Raw genomic sequence first — 12,523 nt, forward strand, 5'->3', positions numbered from 1 at the left:
ACAAAATCCTCACCGGTCTCTCTATGAGGAAGTTCTGTGCACTGCCCAAGAATAAATCAGATTGTAAAGATTGTGGTTTTGATGCTTGATTTCAAGTGAAAGTATCATTGGTAGCTTAAGTCCAGTGTAAAAAAAAAAAAAGGCAGAAATGAACTATTTAGGCTGCAAGTTATAAATAAGTGTTTCTGTCTCAGTAATTAAAGGGATGGCTGCTTTCTCATACATTAAGCAGAGAACTTCTGACAGTAATTTGGAAGAACGAATTCAAAACTGGTAGAGATCTGTTCTTTGGTATGTGAGCTAAGTGGTGAAGAGGCTGCAGTGTTCTCTGTTGGGTATGAATGCTGTCAGTAGTGCCAAGAGAGCAATTTAGGTAGTAAAATACTGTTCCAGTGCCCATTACTGCAGCATGACATGCAGAGTTATTCTATTTTTATTGCATTAATAAACAGAACTTTGATAGCTGTTGATGCTGCTTCTGAACTTAAACAGAAGGTATCCTTTAGGGACCTTGACACACTTGTGAGGTGGGCTGATGGCAACCTCATGAGGTTTAACCGTGCCAAGTGCAAGGTCCTACACCTGGGTCAGAGCAATCCCAGGCACAGCTACAGGTTGGGCAGAGAAGAGATTCAGAGCAGCCCTGTGGAGGAGGACTTGGGTGTGTTGGTTGATGAGAAAATGAACATGAGCAGGCAGTGGGCGTTTGCAGCCCAGAAAGCCAGCCATATCCTGGGCTGCATCCAAAGGAGCGTGACCAGCAGGTCGAAGGAGGTGATCCTGCCCCTCTACTCTGCTCTCGTGAGACCTCACCTGGAGTATTGTGTCCAGTTCTGGTGTCCTCAACATAAAAAGGACATGGAACTGTTGGAACAAGTCCAGAGGAGGGCCACGAGGATGATCAGGGGACTGGAGCACCTCCCGTATGAAGGAAGTTGGGGCTGTTCAGCCTGGAGAAGAGAAGGCTGCATGGAGACCTCATAGCAGCCTTCCAGTATCTGAAGGGGGCCTATAGGGATGCTGGGGAGGGACTCTTCATTAGGGACTGTAGTGACAGGACAAGGGGTAATGGGTTCAAAATTAAACAGGGGAAGTTTAGGTTGGATATAAGAAGGAAATTCTTTCCTGTTAGGGTGGTGAGGCACTGGAATTGGTTGCCCAGGGAGGTTGTGAATGCTCCATCCCTGGCAGTGTTCAAGGCCAGGTTGGACGAGGCCTTGGGTGATATGATTTAGCGTAACGTGTCCCTGCCCATGGCAGGGGGGTTGGAACTAGATGATCTTAAGGTCCTTTCCAACCGTAACGATTCTATGATTCTATGATTTTAGGGTTAAAGGGAAAATTCAGGATTTCAGTGGTGTTGCTGCTTAAACTGGTATTGCATTTCCTGTTGAATAATCTCCATATTTATCTGTGTTTAAAAGGAAAAAAAGCTAGCCTGCTGTTCTGTCACAGAGCAGGTTAGAGGGCAACATGAGAACTCCATTTGGTCTCTCTGCTCACCCCATTCTCTTTATTCAGTAGCTTTGCTCTGTCCTGTTATTCTCCCTTTTCCTGAGGGGAGTGTGAGCATGTTATATGTGAACATTCTGTGTTCTGAGGATACAGCCAGTAGTGCCAGCAGTTTAGCAAAGCTGAACTAACATATTTAGCTTATAATAGCATTTTCTTCTATGATATGTTCTCACTCCATCCATCCTCTCTTAAATTCAGATCATTTTGAATAGGGTAGCTATCATTTATGACCTTTCTGAGGTAGGGCAAATACAAGAAGCGTGTCCTGGCTGTTCAGAATGGGCAGATTAAAGACTGAACCATGGTCTTCTAATTTCCACACCAGTTTTGTCTCACTGGAAGGTCTTTTCCTTATCTTCCTTGTATTGTTGTACTTTCTTCCATGCTGACATCTTTATTTTGCGTTCTGCTGAGAGGAGGTAGTGATGATGAGGATTGCATCATATGATTTATACAAGGTCATTTCATTCCAGCTAAGAGACTTTATTGTCTATGTATTGTTTCCAGACTCAGGAGAATGACTTAATTGATCAAACATGGAAATGGCCATTAGTCTTTGTCCTAAAGAGACTTACGTAGACCACATGGCTGGATTTTGTTTGACACTAGTTGAAAACATAAAGGTTTACACTATAGGAGTGAAACTGCTAGAAGGAGCTGAATAATCTCTGATGAACTGACTTAAAAGTTTCAGTGCTTGGCAAACAACTATTCATCTGTAGTTCTGACTAGAAAAATCCTGTGGAGGAGTGTAATAAATCATCAAAATTAAATATGTTTTAATCAGATTTCTAATGAAAATCATAGAGGGTTCATTCACATGTATTGCACAGTAGAGTGGTTCTCTGCAGTGGTGGTCTTACAAGCACTCTGCTATTGAACAGCACTGCAGAAATCAGTTTATAGCAAAGCGCCGTAAGATGCAAGAAACCCTGATTTGTTCTGCGTAGTTCATTTAAAAATCACGTACAACTGTAGTACATGTCGTAGATCTTGAAGTATTGTGTGTTAAACAATTGAATATAGTTTTAATTGTTCTCTCCCTTAATTCAGAACATAAAGAAGTTTGCCTTAAGAATTAGGTGTAATAATTCATCTTCCAGGTAATTTTAAATTTGCTTATGCTGCCTCATATGGTGCTGGTGGTATGACACTAGGTAGATTCGTAATGGAGAGCTTTTATGGGACTCAGATTTTGACTGTGAGGTCTTCTACTTAACCTCAGGGTCTGAATTGCTGAACCATTAACACAGATTGCCTTCCCAAAATGTTGATTAGGTATTACATTTGGAAAGAAGAAGAAAGCAGTGAAACAGAGCTTAATTATAATTCACTCTGCTGCTTCTTCATACTGTTTCACTAGTCCTTTGTCACGGGTATGCTATAATATACAAGACCTGAATTTTGAAACTCAAATCATGATCTCTCTTCTCCCACAGCTTTCCTCATTTATTTAAAGGTATAAGAGACTGGTACTTTTTCCTTAGTGTGTTGCTCCTAAAGCTGAAGTATTAAGCAAGAGAAGATGGAAAAAACTTGCTACAGCTTGTAGCATAAATACCCTGTAACCTTTCACACAGTCTAGATGTTCTGCTTCCTCCCTTTCCCCAAGTCTGTTTTGAAATTGTTCTGAGTTTGGTGTGTCTGTAACAATCTGGTGGCTTTCCATGTCATTCTGTAAGTAAGACAGCTGGAAGCATGCCAGGGATATTAGGAATCATATGCAGCTTCATAACCCTGGCATGTGTTTTTTGAGTGTTTTGTCTTCTATCAGCAGTTTAACCTTCCAGCACCACAAGGCTGAATTATTAGAAGTGATTTGCAACAAGCAGCAGTTTTGTCAGTAGATACTTGTTCCATAATTACAGGAAGTGGATCTGGTGTATGAGGACAGCGAGAGAAAGGGACTGAAAACAGATAATAGCTGGAACAATTTCTCAATTTTAGTATGGCTGAACATTCTGTTCTGTTTGACTTTAAAAACAGGAAGAGTGGTCTTGCTGCATTTGCACCATGCTAAGGAATGAAATGCTGCTGTGTGCACACTAGCAATGGAGGCTGCCACACAAGAGCAGACATACAGAAAAGCATCCCCAGGATGGCAGTCACACTGCTGCTAAAGATGCTTAGGAAAGAAGAGGCTTCCAGAGCAGGCTATTGCAGGTTTTAAGGTTTTGAGTGTTGCTCCTTTTGTCTTTATAGTCATGCTACAGTAGGTCATGGGGGAGTAGAAGAGAGGAAGACACATTAGCATCAAGACACCATTGCTTCTACATTCTCTACAAAGCTTACGGCTAAAGGAATTAATCAACCATGGAGGTGGTAACATGCTAAACAATGACAATGTCTTTTTTTTCTCTTTAATAAAATGTATGTACACATTTATATCAAATCTTACCCAGCTCTTCCTGGAAGATGACAACAGTTGGTTACTTTCTTTTGTTCACAAGGAACAAAGTTTAAAGACCACCATTATCTCCTAATAACTTTTGAATGTGTTGGCAGGTGTACACTACAGTTCAACTGCGGGGTTGAAACCTCAAAGATAATAAATTTCCAGAAATTTTATGCAGACTTTGGGTGGTAGGGAAGATTATTGCCTCTGCAGAGTAAGTGACAGGGAGAACTGTCAAGCTTCCCTTCACTTCATGCAAGTTGATGTGCTTGGAGCTCAGTTTTTTTTCTGCCTGGCCAGTAACAGGCACAGGGTTACATATTTATAGCAGTGGGATGTCCTGGGGATATCTGTGGAAGCTGAGGGTAGCGTACATGGGATTTAGAGTTCATGCATTGCCACTGGCGGGGAAGAGAGGACAGTTGAGGTAGTACTATGGTAGATAGGGTGGCCACTGAAGTGAAAACAGAAAATATAAGTGACATACAAGAAATCCAATGGAAACTGGTTTAGATTTCCATGTTCATAAATTAGTCAGTCTTCTAAGCTGAATTTTTGGGGATAAATTCATGTGGGTTTAGGTCAGGGAAGTTTTATTCACCACTCCAGAAGTAGCTATGGAGGTGCTTTTGAGAGTTAATGATGAATGAAGGCATGATTTGGTCTATGAAGCAAGAAGTGGGTATATATGGTGAATTAAAGTGCTGTGAAATCCTGCTGTTGAGAGATACAACTAGGCTGCTCAGATTTGACACAGTATTTGGAAATAAATAATGGTTATCTTCCTGTATCATTGCTGGAGGTCTGCAAAGGGAGATTACTGGTTATAGGCTTTTTAAATAATAGAGCTACTGCTTTTTGAGTCACAGTTCCCAGGTCCAAATTCTTACACAATCTCTCGATTAAAAGTAACCTGCTCAATTGATGCTGCTTAATTAGCTTTGCAGAAGAGAAATTGCAAAACAGTCTCTTGAGAACTGCTAGAGTGTGGTTACAGAAGAGCAGAATCCATCAGGTTTAGCCTTGGTTTATGAGAGTTCATGGGGGTAAGCAGCAGTTCTTATTATGAATGCATTTTTCAGCTTCATGAAGTTAGTAACTACAGCTGGCATTTCTTAGCCTGTTGATATCTGAAAAGAGATATTATTTATGACACTTGTAGTTGGAGAGTTCAGGGTTGGGGAATGTAAACCACTTGATTAAAACCTGCTGTGCTAATTGTTCTTCTCTTGGGGAAAAGTACATTAATGTTTTACTTGAAAATATTTCCTTTAAAAATGTTAACTTTCAGAGGAATGTTGGATGACTTTAGGTAAATAAAACTGAGCTGTGATAATTGCATCTTCTATTTGGCTCTTGAGTGCATGTATTTAAGATGGCTGCAAACTGAATCTGAGCAACTTTTAGCTTTGCTTATGATAATAACTGTATCTTATTCCTTTAGAACTTTTATGTAGTTGGTTTAAATAAAATGAATGCAGATTTCCTTTAATAGCTTTCCAATATATTTAACTACTATTAGACTTCTCTGAGGCTTCTTGATGTGAAGTTCCCTTTCACCATCATTAATATAATTGCAACAGGGAATTACTATATTTAGTGTTCCCTAAATTGTTTTAATAGGTTTGGAGTATGTGTTTGTTCTTCTTGAAACGCTGTTTGAATTTCTAACTTCCTTGGGCAAATGAAGAGAGACTTAATAATTTTGTAAGTCTCCTGAGGCATGATCCCAGGCTGATAAAAAGCACTTGGATGACTTTGAGTTTCACACCAGACTGCTGTGGAAGAGTTCAATTTTTAGCTGATAGCTTTCCTACCTTTTTTTGTATATGTCATGGTAATAGGTATGAGATTACTTAGAACTGGAAACAGAGACCTTACTCATTTGTTACGATAGCTTACTTCTGTAGCATCTTCTCTGGGAAATAAATGTTTGTATTAGTCTATCCTGTGTCACATAATACATCAGTATAAAATTATACATTTATTTTAATAGTATAATGGTTGTCTTGAGTTTGTTACAACTCAACCTGAAAGCATCAGATAGTGGGTGAGGAGAGAGGAATCAAGGAGCAAACAACACAAGTGTTTGTTGTTGTCTCTGTGGCTTCTACAGCAGATGTCTAATTTGATTTCTCTTTTGTCTCTTTTACCTTGTGCCCTTTTAATAGCTCTTTGCCCTGATTCAGTTTGGAGTCTTGAGCTCTGATGTGCAGCAATGTTTTTGTAGGAAATGCTGGCAAGCAAGTTGCAGCTCTTTGTGCTTTAGAAACTGAGATAAGTTTAACCTTGGGTGCCATATAATGTATTTATGTAACTGTATTCTTTTCTTAGAGACAAAACCATTGTTCCTTTATACACATACTGAGAAGTATCATGTTGCGTCTGTGATGTGGCTTCTAGCTCCATTAAATTACGACTATGTGTCTTATAATGTGTATTCCTCTGTAATCTGTGTAGAACAGATTATTTGGCTCCCCCTAAGAGTATCTGGTACAGACAGCGGGTTATCTCTGTATCATGAGTCTTAAAAATGAGGTCTGTTCAGCATCCTAAGAGGTTTTCTCATTCCTAAGGAGAGCAGGTGGTGGTTATAGAACTGGTTGTGTTTGCTCATTGCTAAATTCTACAAACCAGTTATTTGAGGTATTAATCTTGAAAGAAGACCCATATGAAAGAGGAAGGCTATTTCATATGGTATGAAATCTGGATGACTTTGGAGGAGGGTTCATAAAGAGAACAAACGAGCTGAAATGAGATATTGTTTATATGGCAATTTTGCCTATGTGGCAGTCAGGCCCGTGTCATGTGGATGTGGAACAGGACATACACAGCAAGATGTCTAATGGAAATCAGATCAGTGCCCGTAACAGTGAAAATTCCAGTAATGAACCTTTCTGAAAAGAACATAAGCAATTGCAGTGAAAACAGTTTCTTCATCTAGGGTGTGTGGTCTTGTGACTTCCACAGCTGCTTGTTTTCTGAGCCACTGGTAAAGCAACGCAAAGTGGGACCACTCCGGATACATCTGTCCTCTGGCTTTATGTGAAACAGTTGCGATCTGACTGTTTGTTGACAGCAGGTATTTCCATCTTTGCAATGATTCATGAAACCCTGCAGTTCCCCACTGAGAGTCTTGAGACAAACCATTTAAACTCAAAAATATTTTGCTGAAAGATGTCATAATCCTGTACTGAAAGGTATAATGCCATGGCAGGAGTTTAGGCAGCTGTGACATGCTATTGTGGATGAATACACAGAAGGGTTGAATTTATGGACTTTGTCACTTCCAGAGAAGTGGTTCTGTTGAATACCTAGGAAGTGGGAAATTAGTGGGAAGTATGAAAGAGGGGCAAAACTTAACATTTTGTGCAAAAAATCAAGATGGTGATAACTGATGAGGTGACAAGATTTAAGGGCATAGTCATATCTCAGTGCTTGTATTAGCCTGCTGTTGTCCCTGATGACCATTTCCTTGACATTGGGGGGGGGGGGGGGGGGCTACTAGTTTCCTGTTCCTTAATAATGACATGTTCTCATTTTCTTGTAGGTTCTTATCTGCATCACCTTTCACTGTGCAATCACTTAGCACAAATGTAAGCAGACGTAAAAATTTTAACTTTCATCTTAGTTGAAACTTTGAGTGAATTCTGACTTGGAAGCTTGTTCTTAGTGGCACTGCCACCCTTGTCCTCTCTTAGTCACGATATATTATGTATCAGAGGTCTTGTTTTTGCCTCATGAACTTTTCACTGAGCAAATTACCATTTATCTGAGGCTTTGTAGGGTACAGTTCCTGCACGCTTCATTTTACCCTGGCTGATAAACTCAGTAATGACAAATTAATTGCTTCCATTTTTGACTGCTTCGCTGGAGAGGTCTGACCTCAGAGTTCTTTTGCATGACAGCAGTAATATTTCGAAAAGTTAAATCTCTGCTCTGTTTCTGTAGCTGTGGCCCAGTGCAGTCTTACCTATTTGCCACTGTGGCAGCTATTTCAAAAGCTGAACTTTTACTATGCTGTTACCAATATGCTATGGTGCTGCCTGGCTTTCAGCTTGTAGAAGGCAGCACCCAATTTCACAGGGCAGCCCGAGTCTGTCTGCCACTGCTGCCATGATAATTTCAAAGAGTGGGAGCATCTGATAAGAGTGTTCTCTAACTTCATCTTCTGTGTTCTGCTGCCAATGCTGTCATCATCGCCTGACAGCCCAAATGATGAATGTAATGCATCACAAGAATTCTAAAAACAAATGTCTTTGGTCCTAATTACACCTACTTCTTAATCAGTTAGAATCAGTTCTTCTCATACCATTTTCACTTTGGTATCTGTCTGTCTGAGTTATTTGATCTCAGGGCTTCCACTGTTTATCCTGTTATCATGTATGTTACTCCTCAAAGGCAGTAAGATTAAGCTGTGTGAAGAAGGGTTGCAGGATCAAGCCATTTGTTCTTTTAAGCTTATGCCAGAGGCTATAGCATATAAAACAAATCAATCTTAATAGCTGTCTAGAATATCTGGGAGATTGTTTTGTAAATATCTTATCCTTTCTTACTTCTGAGTTCATTTTGGTTTTGGGTAGTATTGCTTACTCTCTCACACCCTAGGCAGGAAACAGCAACAAAGGCTGAGACAGTTTTCAGTGTGACATGCAGAAATGTATCCCTATCTATAGCATGCTGTAAATTGAATTTGCATAGTTACATTCTTTCCAGACTTGTGATGGGGAAAGTATCAAATTTAGAACAGTTTTTCCACAATACGTTCTGCAGTTTAAAGTTAGTATGAGGTACTCTGTGATTTCCAGAAGTCACAGGGAATGAAGGATAACATTTTATGCTCAGCTTCAAATGGTTTACTTTTATGAGTTAAATTTGGCTTTGCAGAATTACTAAATTCAGAAAGACTTTTCCTCCTCCTGCTTGTCTTCTTATCCACGGCTCCAGCTCTTGCACTATTACTGTACCTTTTGTTCCTGTCCAGCATTTTGTCTGGTTTATCTCTGAAGTCTCAAGAGATTGGTTGCTCATCTGAACAGGCAAGCTGCTTTTTGTCCTGGCAGTATTTGAGAGTTCAAATAGATGGCATGTCTTTTGGTGAAAGTACCTGTGCATTTGGCAGGTCAGATACAGACTTGAATTTTGTTATTGTAGGTCATTTTTTGTTGGTCTTCAGATTTCCAGATTTCCCCTGAAGTTAAAAAGTAACTGCTGCACAGCTGCCGTAAGAGGTTGGAGGGGGGGGGAAGGGAGAGAGACAAAGAGAGGCACATTAGAATGGGTAAAATAAAGAAGAGTTATAGCAGTTCTCATGTACAGCAGTGTTTTCTGGTTGAACTCTTGAGCCAAATGCCAGTAGCTCATCAGATATGTAAAGTTCCAGTTGTAGCAAGACTGCATCAATCACTGAATGTACCAATTCCTGAAACTGGGAGTTCTCACAGAAATAGTTGGGAATATGTGACTTGGGGCAGGGGAGAAGAAATACTGCTGCTTGTCCAATGGAGTGAAAATTTCCTTATGGCTAGATATTGCTGAGAACATGGGAGAACCTCCATGTTACTCACCATAATGAGAGTTTAAGAATTTACTGCCACCTGGAAGATGCAACAGTCTTCTGGGACTAGTGTTTTTCGGCAGTTCTGTTTTGTTTCAGTAGGCTGACATTCCTAGCTTAAAATGTCTTGATGCTCTTGAACTAGTTTTAGGAGTATATGCTTTTTTAAGGACTTCTTTAAAAAGGTTTTTGTGTATGTGTGTGGTCAGAGTATCCAAATAACTGTTAAAAGCGTTATTTTTTTAACTGAAGCAGTGATTTTTGCAAAAAAAACAAATGTGCTGTGATTTTGGAATTACAGATATAATATAGTTCCTAGCTAAATCTCTACATGTAACCAAAAATCCTATTCAAAATACTACTTCCGTATTAGTCTATTACATTCTTCCTTCCCTCCCCCATTTTCTTTTATTACTTTAATTTCAGTCATCCGTCCTGTATATAGGTGGATGATGGTAAATTCTATTCTGTGGCAGATTATTTGGGAACCTTATTAAAGCTTTAATACGAGTCCAGCTGTTTTTAAAAGGAGTTGAATTGATACTGATATTGCAGAAGTAGTAGTGCAGCTGATTGTGAAGACAAAATAACCATCAGCTGAGAGCAGAAATCACATATATCTAAGAACTTGCTGTTCATTTCATCTTCACTGATTCCCTTTGTAAACTCTGTACTTCAAAGAATGTTTCAGATGGCGTGCATGGAGGTAGCTGAAATTATGGATCTTGCAAAAAAAAAAGAAAACAAAGCGATCAAAACATTAAAGGAAATCTGGAAAACTAGAACAAGAAATAAATGTTGATGGTGCCAAAGGCTGCAAAATTCTGAACTGGGAAGGGTTTAGTTTTCCCTTTCAGAGATTGGCTTCTGTTAAATAGGTAAGGTGTAAAGTTTCCTGGCAGGTTATTTTTTCAAATAATCTGCTGGTTTATTTCAAAGTAAAGGAGTGGGGTTAAAGAAGTACTTAGAAGAGCAGAAGAAAGAAAGGTTCAGCTAGATAGTATCTTCTTCCGTGTTCATGTGGTTAAGATGCTCTTGTTTTGTCAGTAAGGCTATTTGTTTATGATAGTTCTTTCTTCTGTACCTGTTCAGCTAGTAACTTTTTAAACACTGATCCACCTGAGATCTGTAAAGACATTGTGGCAAGACCTCTCAATGAACTTCAATTTTCTGGTTCGAAAATGTTTTTAATTCTACCCTTTCCACATCTAAACCATTTGGACTGGTGTTTCTGTTTCCATGTCTGTGTTTGGATACTTACTTTGTTTGTAATTTTAAATAAAAAGTTCCATGTGATTTTTAAAGAAAATAAAGGAAAAAAAGTGTTGAAAGATAAGGATCCCCCTATCATTCAGATGATCTGTATTGCTGGTTTTGGAGCAAGTTTTAGAATTTAACAGAGGACAAAGAAGACTTTTTTTTTTTTTTTAATGAAAACTTCAAATTTGCCCAGGTTACAGGTCTCTGAAAATTGTTCATTGCTTTAGCCTAGTAGATCTTTGTGAAGAGATTATAAAGAAGCAAAAGTACCTAAAAATTCTTGGAGTCTGTGAAAGGCTGTTTGTGAAACAGCTTTATAGGCTGCTGGAGTCTCTTGGGCTCCAAGATGAGGGAACTGAAAGGCTTTCTCTCTTGTTTCTCTGTTTTCATTTGACCAACATAAGCATATAAGCACAAACTACCTTTATGGACTGCTGACAAGCAAGGAGACAAGAGGAAAAGTATTTCAATCCTGGGTTTAAATGAGGATGGAGGTCCAAGGAAACAGGCTAAGGTTTTAATTTAATGTAGTGCTTTTCAAATCACGAGCTTTGAGTTTTGTAGGTCCATAGCTTCCAAACTCTCTGTACATAGTCTTGATATATCAAACTTGTTAAGTTGGCTTCACTGGGATAAAAATCTGGGAATCCAGAATTTTCACTTGACTGATTTCCAGATCTGGCAAACTGGGGTTTCCTCCAGCTTTTTCAGGAGCTGATTTACCTCACAGAACAGAGACTATCTCCTACTAACAGCTATGAGTTTTCTTACGGAAATTAAAACTTACTTCAAAAAACAAACAAACAACTCCTCCAGGAAAACAGCAGAAAACCCCAACCACTCCCCCCAAAAAACCACATACACAAAAAAAAAAAACAAGCAAGCAAACAAAAAGAAACCCTACAACCTTCCACAAACCAAACACCACAACCACAAACAACAAAACCACACACCTGGTTTCAGATGTTGTCATGGTTTAAACCCTGTCAGCAAGTCAGCCATGCAGTTCACTCCCCTCCACCCCCGACCCTTTCTTCCCCTGGCTCCCGGAGGGTTGGGGAGGAGAATCGAAAGAATGTAACTCCCACTGTTCGAGATAAGAACAGTCCAGTAACTAACATACAACACAAAACCACTGCTGCTACCACCAGTAATAATAATGATAAGGGAAATAACAAGGGAAGAGAATACAATACCACCCGCTGACCGATACCCAGCCCAACCCAGCAGTGAACTAGCCCTCCTGGGTAACTCTCAGTTTACATGCTGCACATGACGTGCTGTGGTATGGAATGCCTCTTTGGCTAGTTTGGGTCAGGTGTCTTGTCTCTGCTTTCTCCCTGCACAGCATGAGACTCAGAAAGTCCTTGGTCAGACTAAACATTACTGAGCAACAACTAAAAACATCAGTGTTATCAGTGCTGTTCCCAGGCCAAAAGTCAAAACCACAGCACTGCACCAGCTACTACGACTGAGAAAAAAAGACTGCTACTGCTGAACCCAGGACAGATGTGTATCTTATATTAACAGGTATCCACACCAAAACTGATTCAGAGGTTTTTTTCTTATAATTGGCTCTTCTGGCGCTTAGAATCTTTCCTCTTTTACACAGACAAAGGAGAACATATAGAATATGATAGTATTTCTAGGTTGTGTGTGTCGTTTAGTAACCATGAGGTCATCAGTAATGGCTGGGAGATTTTTTCCCCCCAGTATAGCACCAGCAACCAGAAAAACAGCTCTTAGCATAAGAGGCTGGTTGACACAAAGAACACGCAAATGAATTGTGGATCTGT

The 12,523-nt window shown here is 39.6% G+C and overlaps 1 protein-coding gene and 1 long non-coding RNA gene across 2 annotated transcripts in view; one reads left to right on the forward strand and one right to left on the reverse strand.

Annotated features, from left to right (window-relative positions):
* The window catches only part of JAZF1 (JAZF zinc finger 1), a 189,285-nt gene that overhangs the window by 66,346 nt on the left and 110,416 nt on the right, over window positions 1–12,523 (forward strand). The gene's annotated exons all lie outside the window — the stretch shown is intronic.
* LOC130607623 (uncharacterized) overlaps window positions 1–12,523 on the reverse strand; it is a 40,815-nt gene that overhangs the window by 21,858 nt on the left and 6,434 nt on the right. The gene's annotated exons all lie outside the window — the stretch shown is intronic.

This window comes from Pezoporus wallicus, unplaced genomic scaffold, assembly GCF_028554395.1.
Source record: "Pezoporus wallicus isolate ANWC-B61680 ecotype Strahan unplaced genomic scaffold, APGP_CSIRO_Pwel_v1 contig_3181, whole genome shotgun sequence".
Classification (NCBI taxonomy): domain Eukaryota; kingdom Metazoa; phylum Chordata; class Aves; order Psittaciformes; family Psittacidae; genus Pezoporus; species Pezoporus wallicus.